The 16,597-nt window shown below is 48.5% G+C and overlaps 1 protein-coding gene across 34 annotated transcripts in view; it reads right to left on the reverse strand.

Moving 5' to 3' along the window:
• The window catches only part of PPP6R3 (protein phosphatase 6 regulatory subunit 3), a 133,042-nt gene that overhangs the window by 87,430 nt on the left and 29,015 nt on the right, over nucleotides 1-16,597 (reverse strand). The window contains exon 2 of one of the 34 annotated variants that reach the window (XM_070062529.1): nucleotides 9,337-9,529. The exons of the other annotated variants lie outside the window; for them this stretch is intronic. The gene's annotated coding sequence lies outside the window, so the exon portion shown is untranslated. The remainder of the gene's footprint in view (nucleotides 1-9,336; nucleotides 9,530-16,597) is intronic. 34 annotated transcript variants of the gene reach the window in all.

Below are 16,597 nucleotides of genomic sequence, written 5' to 3' on the forward strand. Positions count from 1 at the left end.
GCCCTTCACCCTTGAAAACTTCAGTGTGCGTTTTCCAAGAGCAAGGTCTGCTCTCACACAAGCGCAGTACAGAGCTCAACACAGGAACTTCACTGTTGAGCGTCAAGCAGGGACTACGAGTTCACACTCATTCCAGCAACTGCTCTCGTGCCCCTACAGTCCCTACAGCAGTCCCCGTGCGATCCAGGGCACAGTCACACCTCCGTCACATCTCCATCCCTCTCATCAGGAAACAGTCTTCACAACATTCCCCCTCCATCTCACTGACATCTGTGAACACAAGTCACGCGCTCCTGGCAGGAACACCGTGTCAGTAAGCTTGTTTCCTGCAGCAATCACATAAACAGACACAAAGCCAATCTGCCCCATTACTGAAGATACTTTGATCACTTGGTTAAGGCAATATCTGCCGAATTTCTTCACCATGGAGTGACCAATTTCCCTCAATAATTACTAAGAAAGGAATCGTGGGAAGACATTTTAGACTATTTTCATGCAGCATTCATCCCATAGTTTTAGTGCCCATTGACAACTTATTCTCTCCAACAATCACAAAATGATAGGGCTTCTGTCATTCTACTATTTCTACATTTATTTTTATCATTTTTAAAATTTTTATTTATCTGAGAGCACAGAGAAAGAGTCACCCAGAAAATGAGCCTCCGTCTGCTGGTTCACACTCCTAAATGTGCACAAGAAGCCAGGCCTAGAGGAGGGCTGAAGCCAGGAGCTGGAACCAGGCACTCAATCCAGGCGTCCCACAGGATGGCAGGAACCCAGCTCCCTGAGCCACACCACCAGCTCGCAGGGCTGGCATGAGCAGGAAGTCGCAGCCAGGAACCAGAGCCAGGAACTGAACCCAGCTACTACAACACAGGACAGCAACATCTTACCAGGTAGACTAAGTGATGGCTCCCTCCTTCTGCATTCATTCACTCACATTCTTACTAAAAGAAACTTTGTTGCCACCTACTTGAACGCAGAGCAACAGAGAGATGGGGAGAGACAGATCTCCCATCTGCTAGTTCAGTCCCCAAATGCTTGCAAATGGCCAGGGCTATGCCAGGCTGAAGCCAGGCGCCAGCAACTCCATGTGGGTGTCTCACGTGGGTGGCGCAAGCCCATCTCCTCAGCCAGCATCCACTGCCTCCCAGGATGCAAAAGCAGGAGGCTGGATCAGAAGTGGAACAGCCGGGCGCAAACAGCGCGTGCAGCAGCAGCCTCACTGTCCACAGTGAGTCCACTGTCCACTGCACCACAATGTCCACCGGTACTTGTCGACACTCTGATCAGGAAGGTATGTCTCCTTGTCGCCACACATTGTTTTCTGTCTCGACTTGGTTATCAGTAGGAGTTCACACATTATAATAATATCGTTACTCATTCTGGTGCTCAAACTGTCCCAGATTGGGCCAACAGGCGCCCCTTCAAGCAGTCTCTTGTGTGCTTTTCATATTTTTTGAGCATTTTGAAATTCTCTAAAAAACACACTCCAGATCCGGCTTGTACACTCTTTGCCCCTGGTTTGCAGTCAGCCATCTCTCTAAGGAGTGCTGAGGCTCCTGGCCGTGTTGTCTGGAGATGAAGACCTGAAGGCTAAGCATGTCCACAGATACTGGGGTCTCCTCTCCCTGCCTGTGACACTGCACAGAGCCAAGAAAGAGGTCAACTTCAGACAACCTAAGTATTAAGTAACCATGACTCTTAAATATGGAAAAAACCAGATTGCCAGACACCTCCAGAAGCCTCTACCATGTAAAAGTAAGCAAAACCACACAAGAACACACAGAAAAAGTTGGAGAAGGAAGGGAAATACAAACGAGGGGAGGGATAGAAGAAATGTGATATACTCAGAAAGAGAGAGTGCGTCCGTTAAATAAAGAAGACAGCACCCAGGGGCCGCTGTGGTGCAGCCGTCAGACGTCACTGCAATGTCCCATGAGCACTGATTCAAGTCCCATCCAGGAAACGCACCTAGGAAAGCAACGGAAGATGCCCAAGTACTAGGGCCCCTGCCACCACGTGGGAGACCTGGATGGAGGCTTCTGGCTTTAGCCTGGCCTGGCCCTAATTGTTACAGCCATCTGGGGAACGAACCAGCGGATGGAAGATCTTGATCTCTCTCTCTCTCTAACTCTGCCTTTCAGATAAATATATAAATCCTTTCAAAAAAAAAAAGTTTACAGCAGAAATTAAAAACTGAATAGAAAGGCTGGAAGATAAAAAGGAAACAAATTAAAAACCAGGAGAAAAGAAAACTAAAGGCTAAAATGCAACAAACATGAAAGTGACAGGAACTTTTTTTTTTTTTGGACAGGCAGAGTGGATAGTGAGAGAGAGAGACAGAGAGAAAGGTCTTCCTTTTCTGTTGGTTCACCCCCAATGGCCGCTGCAGCCAGCGCACCGCACTGATCCAAAGCCAGGAGCCAGGTGCTTCTTCTGGGTCTCCCATGGGGTGCAGGGCCCAAGGACCTGGGCCATCCTCCACTGCACTCCCAGGCCACAGCAGAGAGCTGGACCGGAAGAGGAGCGACCGGGATAGAATCTGGTGCCCCGACAGGGACTAGAACCCGGTGTGCCGGCGCCACAGGCAGAGGATTAGCCTCTTGAGCCGCAGTGCTGGCCAACAGGAATTCTTAAAATGAAAACAATACAGAAGAGAGGAGATCAGAAAAATAATTCTCCCCAAAGTCCCTGAAAACAGGCTGACACCAAGTAACACCACAGAAATTTCTCGGCCCTGGCAGCGCAAGAGCCCAGATCGCCTATAAAGGATCAAAGTCTAAACAGCGTCAGATTCCTCAGGAGCAAAACAGGCAAAAAGGTAATGAAGCAGCCACCTGACACCCACTAGGGTGGCTAACCACCCCCGCAGGATATGGAGACGGCCCCCACTGTGCACTGCTGGGGGGAATGGAAGGTGGGGCCGTATGGTGGTTCCCCAAAAATTAACAAACAGAATTGCCATGTAATCTAGCAATTCCACTTCTGGGTCTATACTCAAAAGAAATGAAAGCAGAGTTTCAAGGAGATCTGTACACCCACACGATGGTGCTCCATCAACTTCATGCAAGTCTAGTGGTTACGACGCTTGTTCCCATGTACGAGCATGTGGGTTCAAAATACAGCTCTGGCCACTGACTCCAGCTTTCTACCAATTCCTTCGAGTTTCAACCACTACAGACACTTGGGAGGATGGGCCAGCACATGTGAGCTCCTTTTGAAGGAGTTAGATAGAGAGAACGATCTTCCATTTGCTGGTTTACTCCCCAAATGCTAACAATGGCCAAGGCTGAGCCAGACTGAAGCCAGGAGCCAGGAGCCAGGAGCTTCTTCTGGGTCTCTTTTGTGGGTGCAGTGCCCACATGGGATGCTGGCACTCCAGTCAGCAGATGAATCAGCTGCTCCAAGCACCGCCCCATGATACATGTATTTTTTTAGTCCAAAGTACCATGGTTGCTTTCAGGATGGGGAAAAGAGGGTGACATAGTTAACGACTGTTGTTTATCTACCCAAACTCCTAGAACTAGCTGACTCTAAGCTGTGCACAAAAAGATCTTTGACTTAAAAATTTTTTAATATAAATTCTAAAGAATTTTGATGTGGGAGTTAGTATTAAATATTGAGGGGCCGGTGCCGTGGCTCACTTGGTTAATCCTCCGCCTGCAGCACCGGCATCCCATATGGGCGCCGGGTTCTAGTCCCGGTTGCTCCTCTTCCAGTCCAGCTCTCTGCTGTGGCCGGGGAAGGCAGTGAAGGATGGCCCAAGTGCTTGGGCCCTGCACCTGCCCAGGGTGCAGGAGACCAGGAGGAAGCACCTGGCTCCTGGCTTTGGATCGGCGCAGCGCCGGCCGTAGCGGCCATTTGGGGGGTGAACCAACGAAAGGAAGACCTTTCTCTCTGTCTCTCTCTCTCACTGTCTAACTCTACCTGTCAAATAAATAAAATAAAAAAAGTATTAAATACTGAGATCACAGAGTATGGTATCAGCCACTCACTAGCTATGCAGCCTAGGACAAACCATTTAACCCGAGCACCTACTTTTTCATTTACAAGATAAGGAAGTTGTAGTAAATCAGACTTTTCTTCCTGCTTCAATAATTTGTGAATCTAACATTAAAAACAAAGTCATCAAAGTGTACACATGGTACAGCGGCTACAGACACCGGGCAACTAAACTGAAGAAAGTAATTTAATCAGGCCTTGGTGAGGAAAATAGATGGAGGAGTAAAATGCAAAAACAAAAGCCCAAAACAATAGTTTTAAGCTTGTGGGGGGCTGAGAGGGTACTACTGAAATGAAGAAATCCAGCAAGCTGCTAGGATGAACACGCAGGGTCCCCGATGCTGGCCTGCAAAGCGTCTAACGATGATGCCCACACAGACCACGGCAGGAGACCGCTGGAAAGGCTGAGCCAGACAGATGCCTCCTCAAGGGAAACACACGTGACGGTGACTCTGCAACACGACAAGGTTCTCCCCAAAGAACAGCAGACTGAACAAGGGAAACTCTCCCAAGCACTTACTTCCCAGAATACCACGGTTCTTACTCACGACGCCAGGACACAATGGAGAAGTGTTCTGGCACGGTGGGCTAAGCCGCCTCCGCCCGGGACCCCCTGCTCCCTCTCAGGGTGCCTGGCACCCAGCGCTGCGTCCACTCTGATGCACTCTCAAGGGCAGCAGCCGACAGCTAACGCAGGCCCTGGGAGGCAGCGGTGAGGGCTCAAGTGGCAGCTTCCTGACCGTCACATCAGACGCAGCTGGAGCTCCTGTCTGGCCCAGCCCCAGCTACTGCGGGCATTTGGGAAGAGGACCAGAAGGAAGTCCTCTCTCTCTCTAAAAGATAATAATAAAAATAATAATAATAATAAAAAAAATTGTAAAAAATGAGGTCAGATTTAGCCTTAAACAGCAAAACAGCAGATTCCCAACCAAATAACATCTAAATGCACTTGCTTACTCACAGAAGTTGAGACTAGCAGGAGTGATCATCAGCCTTAACAGCCTTTTGTGCTGGGGCTGACGCTGCGGTGCGGCAGGCAGGGCTGCTGCCCGTGCTAGCAGCATCCCATGTGGGCATGGTTCCCCTCCTGGCTGCCCCGCTTCTGATCCAGCTCCCTGCTAATGTGCCTGGGAAGGCAGTAAAGATGGCCCAAGTGCTTGGGCCCTGCACCCAGGTGGGAGACCCAGAAGAGGCTCCGGGCTTTGATCTGGCCCAGCTCCAGCCCTGCGGCCCTTTGGGGAGTGAACTACACAAAGGAAGATATTTCTTTCTCTGCCTCGCCCTGTTTATAACTCTGCATTTCTTTAAAAAAAATTTTTTATTTACTTGAGAGGCAGAGTTACAGAAATAGAGGGGGGAAATAGGTTTTCCATCCATTGGTTCACATCCCAAATGGCCACAAAGGCCAGGGCTGGACTGATCTGAAGCCAGGAGCTTCTTCCAGGTCTCCCACGTGGGTGCAAGGGCCCAAGCACTTGAACCATCTTCCACCTCTTTCCCAGGCCATTGGTAGGGAGCTGGATAAGGAGTGGAGTGCCAGGGACTCAGGTGGCGCCCATGTGGGATGTTAGCATCACAGGCAGAGGCGTAAACTACTATACCACAGTGCCGGCCCCAAATAAATAAATCTTAAAAAAAAAGAAAAAAAAAGAAAAAATTTGTGCCAGTACTACACAAAGGGCTTTTCAATCCTATTAGTTATTGTTTCTATTTTATAGTTGAGGATAATAAGGATTTGCCCCGGCCGGCGCTGCAGCTCACTAGGCTAATCCTCCGCCTTGCGGCGCCGGCACACTGGGTTCTAGTCCCAGTCGGGGCGCCGGATTCTGTCCCGGTTGCCCCTCTTCCAGGCCAGCTCTCTGCTGTGGCCCGGGAGTGCAGTGGAGGATGGCCCAAGTGCTTGGGCCCTGCACCCCATGGGAGACCAGGAGAGCACCTGGCTCCTGGCTTTGGATCAGTGCGGTGCGCCGGCTGCAGCGCACCAGCCGCGGCGGCCATTGTAGGGTGAACCAATGGCAAAGGAAGACCTTTCTCTCTGTCTCTCTCTCTCACTGTCCACTCTGCCTGTCAAAAAAAAAGGATTTGCCCCAAGTCACTCTGAAATAAACACTGAAATCATTCAAAAGTAAAACAAACAAAACCCCTCACTTTAGGGGGAAAATAGGCTCCCTAGGCTCTCACATAAATTTTAATACAATCACAATAGCCCTGCTGACGGAAATTCACAAAGGGAAGCCATAGCTATTGCCTAACATCCAAGAACACTTTCCCCTTACATCACACAGCTATACAACTAGAAATGCACCCTCGATCACACAGATACATCACACAGCTATACAACTAAAAATGCACACTCGATCACACAGATACATCACACAGCTATACAACTAAAAATGCACACTCGATCACACACAGAATCAAGGAACTCTAGGTCTTACCAGCAACAGAAGTCCTAGGCAGGCAGCCTCCACCCAAGGGTTTTGTAAATCTAAGTCTCCAGGGTCCCATGGCTCCAACTGTCCTCACACCTTCTCTTGAACCCCAAATGTAGAGAGATCAAATATAACGAGATGAGAAGCTAACCTATCTCTGAGAGCCTGTTCACCATTTTATCTGCAATGGTTTGCACACTCTCAACTTTTTAAAATCTACAAATTTTTTTTTTTTTTTTTGACAGGCAGAGTGGACAGTGAGAGAGAGAGACAGAGAGAAAGGTCTTCCTTTGCCGTTGGTTCACCCTCCAATGGCCGCTGCGGCTGGCGCGCTGCGGCCGGCGCACCGCGCTGATCTGATGGCAGGAGCCAGGAGCCAGGTGCTTTTCCTGGTCTCCCATGGGGTGCAGGGCCCAAGCACCTGGGCCATCGTCCACTGCACTCCCTGGCCACAGCAGAGGGCTGGCCTGGAAGAGGGGCAACCGGGACAGAATCCGGCGCCCCGACCGGGACTAGAACCCGGTGTGCCGGCGCCGCTAGGCGGAGGATTAGCCTAGTGAGCCGCGGCGCCGGCCTAAAATCTACAAAATTTTTAACACAAAACACCATCAAAAGTAACTGCACAAATACCCACAGTTGGGAGACACTACTCAGATAAGTAACAATTTCCATGTCTTCAGAGACATCTTCCAACAACAAAGATTATGTATTAGTAATACAAGGCTTCTAAAGCATTCATCAAAAGCAACAGAACAAGAATGTAGACAGACCACTGTGTGCAGTTCAAAGACATCCAGGTAACTCCATTCTACCATCTTCGAAAGCCTATCACTTAAAAACTCAGATAAAGACTCTGGCGCCTGACTGGTTCCGTCGCTGTGTCGCTGTCTGGCTATGCGCTGTCTGGCTATGCACTGTCTGGCTATGCGCTGTCTGGCTATGCCCTGTCTGGCTATGCCCTGTCTGGCTATGTGCCTCTACAGACACTCAGATCACTGCAGGCCCACAGGAAGCCTACTCATTCCAAGTTGCTGCTAAAACAAAGCCAAGACAGAAATTGATAAATTAGCATAAATTAGCATCCAAAGTAAAGCCCAAAGAACTACCTCTGCCCTTTACAACAAGGGTACAAAGAACTGCATGATTCCAACTGCCAAACTGTACTTAGTTGGTTCAGTCGAGGTACATAATCAAGCCTGGTTTGATGTAAAAGCCAAAACTTCCAGAATTCAGAGTACAACAGCAAGGAAGACATCAAAACCTTTTATATGGCATTTTGGTCATCAATGATTAGTGTCAGATTAAAGTAGAGAGATTACTGGGGAGAGGGAGCAATGGAGAAATGACAGTCAAAGGGTTAACACCTCATTAGGACAAATCCTACAGCAATACACTGAGACATTCAGTACAGCACGAGTACAGTGCAAAATCACATACTGTACATTTCAAAATTGCCAAAAACTTTCAAATATACGAACCACAGAAGTAAGTATTCAGGTGATGGATATGTTAACTGGCCTGATTTAATTAGCTCATATTGTATTCATGAATAATGTCACTTTGTACCCCCCACACATAAAGTATGTCAATTCAGTCAAAAAACAAATCGTTAAAAACATGAATGTGTTCCCTGATTGGATTTTTCTTCTTTTTTTAAAAAAGAGATGGAGACATTGCTGGTGCCGCGGCTCACTTGGATAATCCTCCACCTGTGGAACCGGCACCCCAGGTTCTAGTCCTGGTTGGGGTGCCAGATTCTGTCCTGGTTGCTCCTCTTCCAGTCCAGCTCTCTGCTGTGGCCCAGGAAGGCAGTGGAGGATGGCCCAGGTCCTTGGGCCCTGCACCCGCATGGGAGCACCTGGCTCCTGGCTTTGGATCGGTGCAGCGCGCCAGCCGTAGCGGCCATTTGGGGGGTGAACCAACGGAAAAGGAAGATCTTTCTCTCTCTGTCCAACTCTGCCTGTCAAAAATAAAATTAAAAAGAGAGAGAAAGAGAGAGAGAGAGAGAGAGAGAGAGAGAGAGAGAGAGAGAGAGAGATGGAGACAGAGTTCCCAACTGTTTGTTCAACTCCTCAGATGCCCGCGATAGCAGGATCGGAGCCAGGCTGAAGCAGGGAGCCAGGAACTCCTTCAGGTCTCCCACGGGACTGGCAGAGACCCAAGAGCTTCAGCCACCATCTGCTGCTCCCCAGGCAGGGTGCTCATTAGCAGGAAGTTGGAATTGGAGAGGAGCCAGGATTCGAACCCAGGCACTCGGATGCATGATGCAGGCATTCCCAACAGGTGATTTAATCATTGGGCCGTTCGCCTGTCTCAAGGATGGGATTTTTAACTGGCAAAATCAGATACCTAAGACATGGAGAGAAGGAGAGAGAGAGACAAACAGACAAATACAAGAATAAACCAGATACAATCTTATCACTGTCCTTAAAAAATGGATGAAACATGAAAGAAAAGGCCCAGGCCGTAACTAGCAGCAACACTGTCACAAGCTCAAGTTAAGGTTTCCTTCCTAGTTCTGAGCATGAACCTTCTAGTTCCTATTTAGCAATGCCAGTCAGGCTCAAATGTCTTGGCCTGCACCTTTCTAAAGTTCTCAAATACTTAAACAACAAAAGCACTCTAGACCGGAGTGGTTCAATCCAGTAGCTTACAAACCAGACATAGTTACTGAATACCTGACTTGTGGTTAGTAAGTCTAAAGAAGAAACTACGTTTTATATTGCTTCATTTTAAGCATTTAAATATAAACAGGCTGACAGCTTGAAGGACACCATTATACAAAGTTATATTAGTGCTGCTCTTGGTTTTTTTTAAAATATGTATTTGTTTACTTGAAAGGCACAGTGGTAAGAGAGGGAGAGACAGAGAGAAATCTTCCGTCTACTGGGTCACTCACCGAATGGTCTCAACAACCAGGGCCAAGCCGGCGTGAAGCCACGAGTGAGGAACTCCACGCTGCCAGGACTCAAACCAGCACGCCGATATGGGCTGCAGCATCGCAAGCAGCTGCTCGACACCCGGCGCCACAATGCTGGATCCTGACACGTGAAAGCTAAACCACACACAACACACGTCTGGGGCCGACAATCCTGGAGGAATGAGATCACACTACTAGTTCTCACTTGACCAAAAATGCAGGAAAAACTCAACTTATAAATGAACTCCGTAATTCTAAATAAACTGGAGTAGCATAAATTAATATTCTTCGTTAGAAAAGCAGCAATGTAGTTAAAGCCAAACTCTCTTTAAAAATTATGGCAGCTCCCTTGACCTGCGGGGTCAAGGGTTTCCCATTACCCCTGTGGACCACCCAACTTAACGGGGAAGGCAGGCGGGTCCTGTCAGTCAGTATTCCGGCAGGACACCGCAACTGTCTGTCTGCTCATCTCTAAAGTGAAAGGTTGAGACTAAATAATTATGGAGAACTGTCAAGTCCTAAATTCTTCATTCCTTTGGATCTATGAAGTATAAAGCAAAATGTAAGTAAAAGCAGGATATTCAAAGAAATGAAGAAAAAGAACCAATAAAGACCACAAACTCTTAGTAAGTTAAGTAAACTTAAACAAGATCTTCAAACAGTCCCAACGCAGAGACAAGCTGTGCTCTGCTGAGAGACTGACTTCTGATGTTTGGATGAGCCTGTTTCACATTTTTGCTTTAGTCCACACATAAACTCTGCTATCTCCAAAGAAGGCCACGTTGCAAAAAGGCCGAGCGAGAGCGCCAGGTCCATGTGCACGGCCTGAGAGCAGACAGCCCACAGAGGTGGAGCGGCCCCTTTCTGCCAGAGCTGACTAATGGAGTCCTCCTCCCACATCACACAGCTGAGAGTGCAGTATAATCCCAGCTGCTACACCAACGCTTTCAGTTCACATCAGATGCCCGCCTACTTATTGATGATTCAAACCAAATAGTAAAATGATGCTCTTTTGATAGGACCTGTGGTTATTTTCGGGTGAATTAGTAAACAGGAGTGTGAATTCACCCATGAGGTTTTCTTGTGTATACGCAGTACACAGACAGGACAGGGCAGAGGGGCAGTGCTGTGCGTAGCGAGCTTCTTTGCCATGCCGGCATCCCCTATTAGAGCGCAGGGTCCAGTCCTGGCTGCCCCACTTCCAACCCAGCTTCCTGTTCATGCACCTGGGACGGCAGAAGATGGTCCTCAACTTGCCAGGATGGAGCTCCTGGTTCCTGGCTGCAGCCTGGCCCAAACCTGGCTGTTGCAGCCATTTAAGAGTGAACTTACATATGGAAGCTGGCTTTCTTTTGGGAGCTCTACCTTACAAATAAATATAAACCTTTAAAAAAAAAAAAAAGGGGCTAGCACTGTGGCGTAGCAAGTCAAGTTGCTGCCTGAAGTGCCGGGATGCCGTATGGGCACCGGTTCGAGTTCTGGCTGCTCCACATCTGATCCAGCTTTCTGCTGTGGCCTGGGAAAGCATTAGATGGCCCAAGCCCTTGGGCCCCTGCACCCTTGTGGGAGACCCAGAAGAAGCTCCTGGCTTCAGATCAGCCCAGCTCCAGCTGTTGCGGCCATTTGGGGAATGAACCAGCGGATGGAAGATTCTCTGCTTCTGTCTCTCTGTAACTCTTTCAAATAAATAAAAAATAAATCTTTGAAAAAGAAATGACGAAGAAAAACAGAGTCCGCAGACAGTTTTAACAGCTATCTGGAGAAAAGAATACAGACTACTGACCTGATGACCTGTGTTAAAAGCTGAAAGGCTGGGGCCAGCGTTGTGGCGCAGCAGGTAAAGCCACCACCTGCGATGCTGGCATCCCACATGGGCACTGGTTCACATCCTGGCTGCTCCACTACTGATCCAGCTCAGCTCGGAGAAAAGCAGCATGCTTGGGCCCCTGCCACCCCCATGGGAGACCAGGAGGAAGCTCCTAGCTCCACCTTAGCTGTTGAAGCCAGCTGAAGAGTGAACCAATGGAGGGAGGACCTGTTTCTGTCTCTTCCTCTCTAGCTCTTTCAAAGAATTAAATATATCCCCCCGCCAAAAAAAGTTGAAAAGTCAAGGCAGAATGACAAGATTAACATAGCTGTTTTTCAAAGGCATATTTTTTAAAAGATTTATTTGAGAGGTAGAGTTACAGACAGTGAGAGAGAGTGAGACAGAGAGAGAGGTCTTCCATCTGCTGGTTCACTCCCCAAATGGCTGAAACAGCCAGAGCTGTGCTGATCCAAAGCCAGGAGTCTCTTTCGGGTCTCCCATGCAGATGCAGGGGCCCAAGGACTTGGCCATCTTCTACTGCTTTCCCAGGGCATAGCAGAGAGCTGTATCGGAAGTGGAGTGGCCAGGACATGAACTGGTGCCTGTGTGGGATGCCAGCACTGCAGGTGGCAGCTTTACCTGCTGTGCCCACCAAAGGCACATTTTTATACCAGACCCTGTGCTATGTTTCTCAGTCTTTAAAAAGAGGGAGAAATAACTCTCATAAGAAAATGACTTATAGTAGGATACAGAAATCAAAAATGACACTTTCTTGGAGAGCATGTTTTACTTGACATAGACGTTAACTGTTGATTTAATCAATCCACTGCAGCAGTCATTTAGTTATTTGTTTTTGCTATAACAACAACAACAACAACAACAACACAAAAGCCAGAGTTCTAGAAGTGCAAATGCTGGATCAAAGTGCACCTCTAATTGGGTGCAGAGTTGCCACGTGGCTCTGCAAGGTCACCCTGTGAATGCTGCCCCCTCTGAGTGAGGCTGAGCACTGCTCACGTCTAAGGGTCGATTAGACTTCACTTCTCTGCCATGTGTCTGCTTATATCCTTTGACTTCCCATATACTACTTTAAAAAAAGATTTTATTTGAAAGGCACAGTTACAGAGGAGGGAGAGACGGAGAGAGGTCTTCCATCTGCTGGTTCACTCCCCAGATGGCCGCACCAGCCAGGGCTGGGCCAGGCCGAGGCCAAGAGCTTCATCCGGGTCTCCCACACGGGAGGGGCCCAAGGACATGGGCCACCTCCACTGCTTTCCCAGGCGCATCACAGGGAGCTGGATAGAAGTGGGGCAGCTGGGAGTTGAACTGGCGCCCTTAGGGATGCTGGTGCTGCAGGCACATTAGCACACAGCACTAGCCCTGTCCATTTTCTCATGGTCTGGTTTTCTCAAACATGTGTGAAGGTTATTTAGAAATAGGAAAATGTCCCTTCTGTGATAGCATTTCCCTTTCTCTATCTATACCACACAAAGGCACAGCGCTTTCACACCACCAATGACCTCCAGAGGGCGCTAAAGCCAAGTGAAATCCTCTGTCCTCACCTAAGCCTCTCCGCGGCACTCAAGGTTGTCCAGCAAGACTCGAGGACATTCTCCCTGCTTGGCTTCTTTGATATCACACTGCCCCTGCTTTCTCACTGGCCATTCCCTAGTCCTTAGCTGGAGGGATCTTCCTCTCCTTCTTCCTCTATGCAACTGATATGGCACAGGTTCCCCTGAGTTCACGCTACGGACACTCCCTATTACACTCCCAAGTTCACCCATTTGCTAAGAGTAAATTCATGTTGGTTTTAGTCAGTTTCCCTGGCAACTGAAATAAAGCCTGAAGAGACTGAAAACAAGCTGTCTTGAATAAGGAAGCCAGTCCTGTGGGTCTAGGGGCCAACACGGAGGCACAGCAGGTGAAGCTGCCGACTGTGGCACCAGCACCCAGACGGATGCCGGTGTGTGTCCTGCTGCTCCACTTCTACCCAGCTCCCTGCTAACGGCCTGGGAAAAGCAGAGGAGGCTGCCCAAGTCCTTGGGCCCTGCCACCCATGTGGGAGACCTGGAAGAAGTTCTTGGCTCCTGGCTTTGGCCTGGCCCAGCCCCAGTGAACCAGCAGCTGGAAAATCTCTGTCTCTCTCCCTCTCTCTGTAATTCTGTAAATAAATCTTGAAAAAGCTAAAACATCTTTAAAAAAATTATTTATTAATTTATTTGAAAGGCAGAGTTAGAGAGAGTCTTGGGGGAGGGGGGGGTTCCCTCCATCCATTGGTTCACTCCCCAAATGGCCGGAACGGCTAGAGCTGGGCCGATCTGAAGCCAGGAGCTTCTTCTGGGTCTCCCACATGGGTGTAGGGGCCCAAGGGCTTGGGCCATTTCTGCTTTCCCAGGCCATAGCAGAGAGCTGGACTGGAAGAGGAACAGCCAGGACTCACATCGGTGCCCTTATGAGATGCCAGCAGCCTTACCTGCTACGCCACACCTCTTTAACACAGCTGAGAAACAAATTTTTACAGACTATGTCTGTACTCCAAAGGTATCCAACTACCAGCAGATGTTTCTCTTCCAAGGGTCACCAGCACATACATTTAGTAACTGCAACAGCAGCTCCGCCCCCATCCCACACTGCCACCGACCGAACCTCTCCCTCACCAGGCCTTCCCAGTTCTGAGCTGTGAAAGACAGAGACCAGAGAGTGGCCCTGGCTCCTCCTGGCCCTCCTAGTCAAGCACACAAGTCTGCCATCCCCATCTCCTTCTCTTCCTTTTCTACACCTCTTGCCCTGCCTGGAAGATGGATACTGCTTCCTAATTCGCTTCCGGTTTCTCCGCCCCCTCCAGGCCACTGTCTACTTCGGTTCTTGGTCAGTGTCCTTGCCACTCAATGCGCTGTGACATGTACTGTCCACGATGGTAACCTCATAAGGCTTCTGAGGCCTAGAAATGCAGCCAAGTTTGAACTGAGTGGGTTTCAAAGACTTGGCATGAAAAACGTAAGTGAAAGTAACTCACTAATTTTTCATATTGATTATATGCTGAAATATCTGAAATACACTGGATTAAATAAAATGCACTGAAATGAATTTTGCTCATTTTTTTAATATGGCTACTAGAAAATTTAAGATTATGCACATAGCTTACATTGTATTCATATCTCTATTGAGACACTATCCTAAGCACTTATATTTTTTTGAAGATTTATTTTATTTATTTGAAAGTCTGAGTTACACAGAGAGAGAAAGGTCTTCCATCTGCTGGTTCACTCCCAATTGGCCTAAATGGCCAGAGCTGTGCTGATCTGAAGCCAGGAGCTTCTTCCCGGTCTCCCACACAGGTGCAGGAGCCCAAGGACCTGGGCCATCCTCACTGCTCTCCTAGACCACAGCAGAGAGCTGGATCGGAAGCGGAGCCGCCGAGTCTCAAACAGGCACCCACAAGGGATGCAGGCACTGCAGGCCGAGGCTTTTCCTGCTACGCCACAGCACTGACTCCTATCCTGGGCACTTATTTCACCACAGGTGCCAGCACCACATTCATTCTTTTCGACAACATTTTACCAAAGCATTTAAAACACGGGCCTGGCACAGGGCAGGCACCCAAATATTTGCTGAATAAATTACTGGCCAAAACTTTGTTCCATTTCTTACATTCATTTAAAAACAAAACACTAAAAGTTTAATTCTTACTCAAAGTTCAATGATGCTTTTCAAATATAATTAAAATTAAGAAAATGACTTAAAAATATTATTTATGGTTCGAGGACTTGAGTCCCTGCCACCTACATGGGAGAATTTCTGGCTCCTGACTCTGGCCTGACCCCAGCACTGGCTTGTTGTGGGAATCTGAGGAGTGAACCAGCAGATAAAGGGACCTCTCTCTCTCATTGTCATTCAAATAATTTTTCTTAAAGATGTACGTATTTGAAAGGCAGAATTACAGAGAGAGGAGTGACAAAGATCTTCTGTCCAGTGTTTCACTCCCCAAATGACCCCAATGGCCGGGGCTGATTCAGGCCAAAGCCAGGAACCAGAAGCTTTGTTGGGGTCTCCCACATGGGATCAGGGCCCAAGTACTTGGGCCACCTGCTGCTACTACCCCAGGCTCCTTAGCAGACAGCTGGATCAGAAGTGGAGCAGCTGGGACTTGAACCAATGCCTATATGAGATGTCAGCACCCCAGGCAGTGCCTTAACCTGCTATGGCACAACACCAGATCTAAATAAATCTTAAAGTGTGTGTGTGTGTGTGTGTGTGTGTGTGTGTGTGTTCGTTCTGTGGTACAGCAGGTTAAGGTCCTGCCTCAGAAGCCAAATCCAGAATCGGAGCTCACGTTGACACCTACTTACTCCAGTTCCAACACAGCTCTCTGCTAACATACCTGGGCAACAGGTAGAGAACTTGAGTACTTGAGCCCTTGCCACCCACGTGAGAGACCTGGATGTAGTTCCTGGCTCCTGGCTTCAGGCCGGCCCGACCCCAGATGTAACAGCCATTTGGGGAGTGAACAAGCAGATTATCTCTCTCTGTATCTCTGCCTTGCAAATAAATAAATAAATCTTTTTTCAAAATAATATTGAGGGGCTGGCGCTGTAGCACAGTGGGTTAAGCCACTGTCTGCAGTGCCAGCATCCCATGTGGGTGCCAGTTCGAGTCCCGGCTGCTCCACTTCTGATCCACCTCCCTGCAAATGCACTTGGTAAAGCTACAGAAGGAGGCTAAAGTCCTTGGGCCCCCACACCCATGCGGGAGACCCAGAGGAAACTCCTGCTCCTGGTTTTGACCTGGCCCAGCCCTGGCCACTGTGGCCATTTGGAGAGTGAACCAGTGGATGGAAGACCCCTCTCTCTGTCTCTTCCTCTCTAATTCTGCCTTTCAAATAAATTAAAAAATCTTTTTTAAAAATCGTTTTCAGTACTCAATATTCAAAATGCTGCTCACCACAATGCAAAGAACAGCAACAAGAGAAGGGAAGCTGGCAGACAGTACCAGGAGAAAACAAAGGGCAACACGCACAGAGTCTCGACCCATGCCAGCTATGCCCTCCGACATGGCAAACTGCCAGGAAGGATGCGCTACACTCAGAACAAGGACCCCAGGCAGTGTGCGGTCATTCCACAGGAAATGCACCATCACATGGCCTTGCACACTCACAGAAAGTACATTCCAAAATGCACAGTACATCGTAAGAATGAACAACTCTGACCTGAATGAATTCTGATGTGACTCAGGTTGAAGGCCTTTAAGAACAAATTCCAATTTGGATTCACATCCCACCTCCACAGACAGACCACGGCAAAGCAGCAACATGGATTTAAGATCTAAGTTTTAAAATGAGAGTGCAACGAAGTTTATCCCCACAACACATAGCCTCAAGATCCAGGTACTAGCACGCAGGCTTAAGTAGGCCACAGAACACTGTGGGAAACACCA

Source organism: Oryctolagus cuniculus, chromosome 1 (genome assembly GCF_964237555.1).
Source record: "Oryctolagus cuniculus chromosome 1, mOryCun1.1, whole genome shotgun sequence".
In the NCBI taxonomy this organism is placed as follows: domain Eukaryota; kingdom Metazoa; phylum Chordata; class Mammalia; order Lagomorpha; family Leporidae; genus Oryctolagus; species Oryctolagus cuniculus.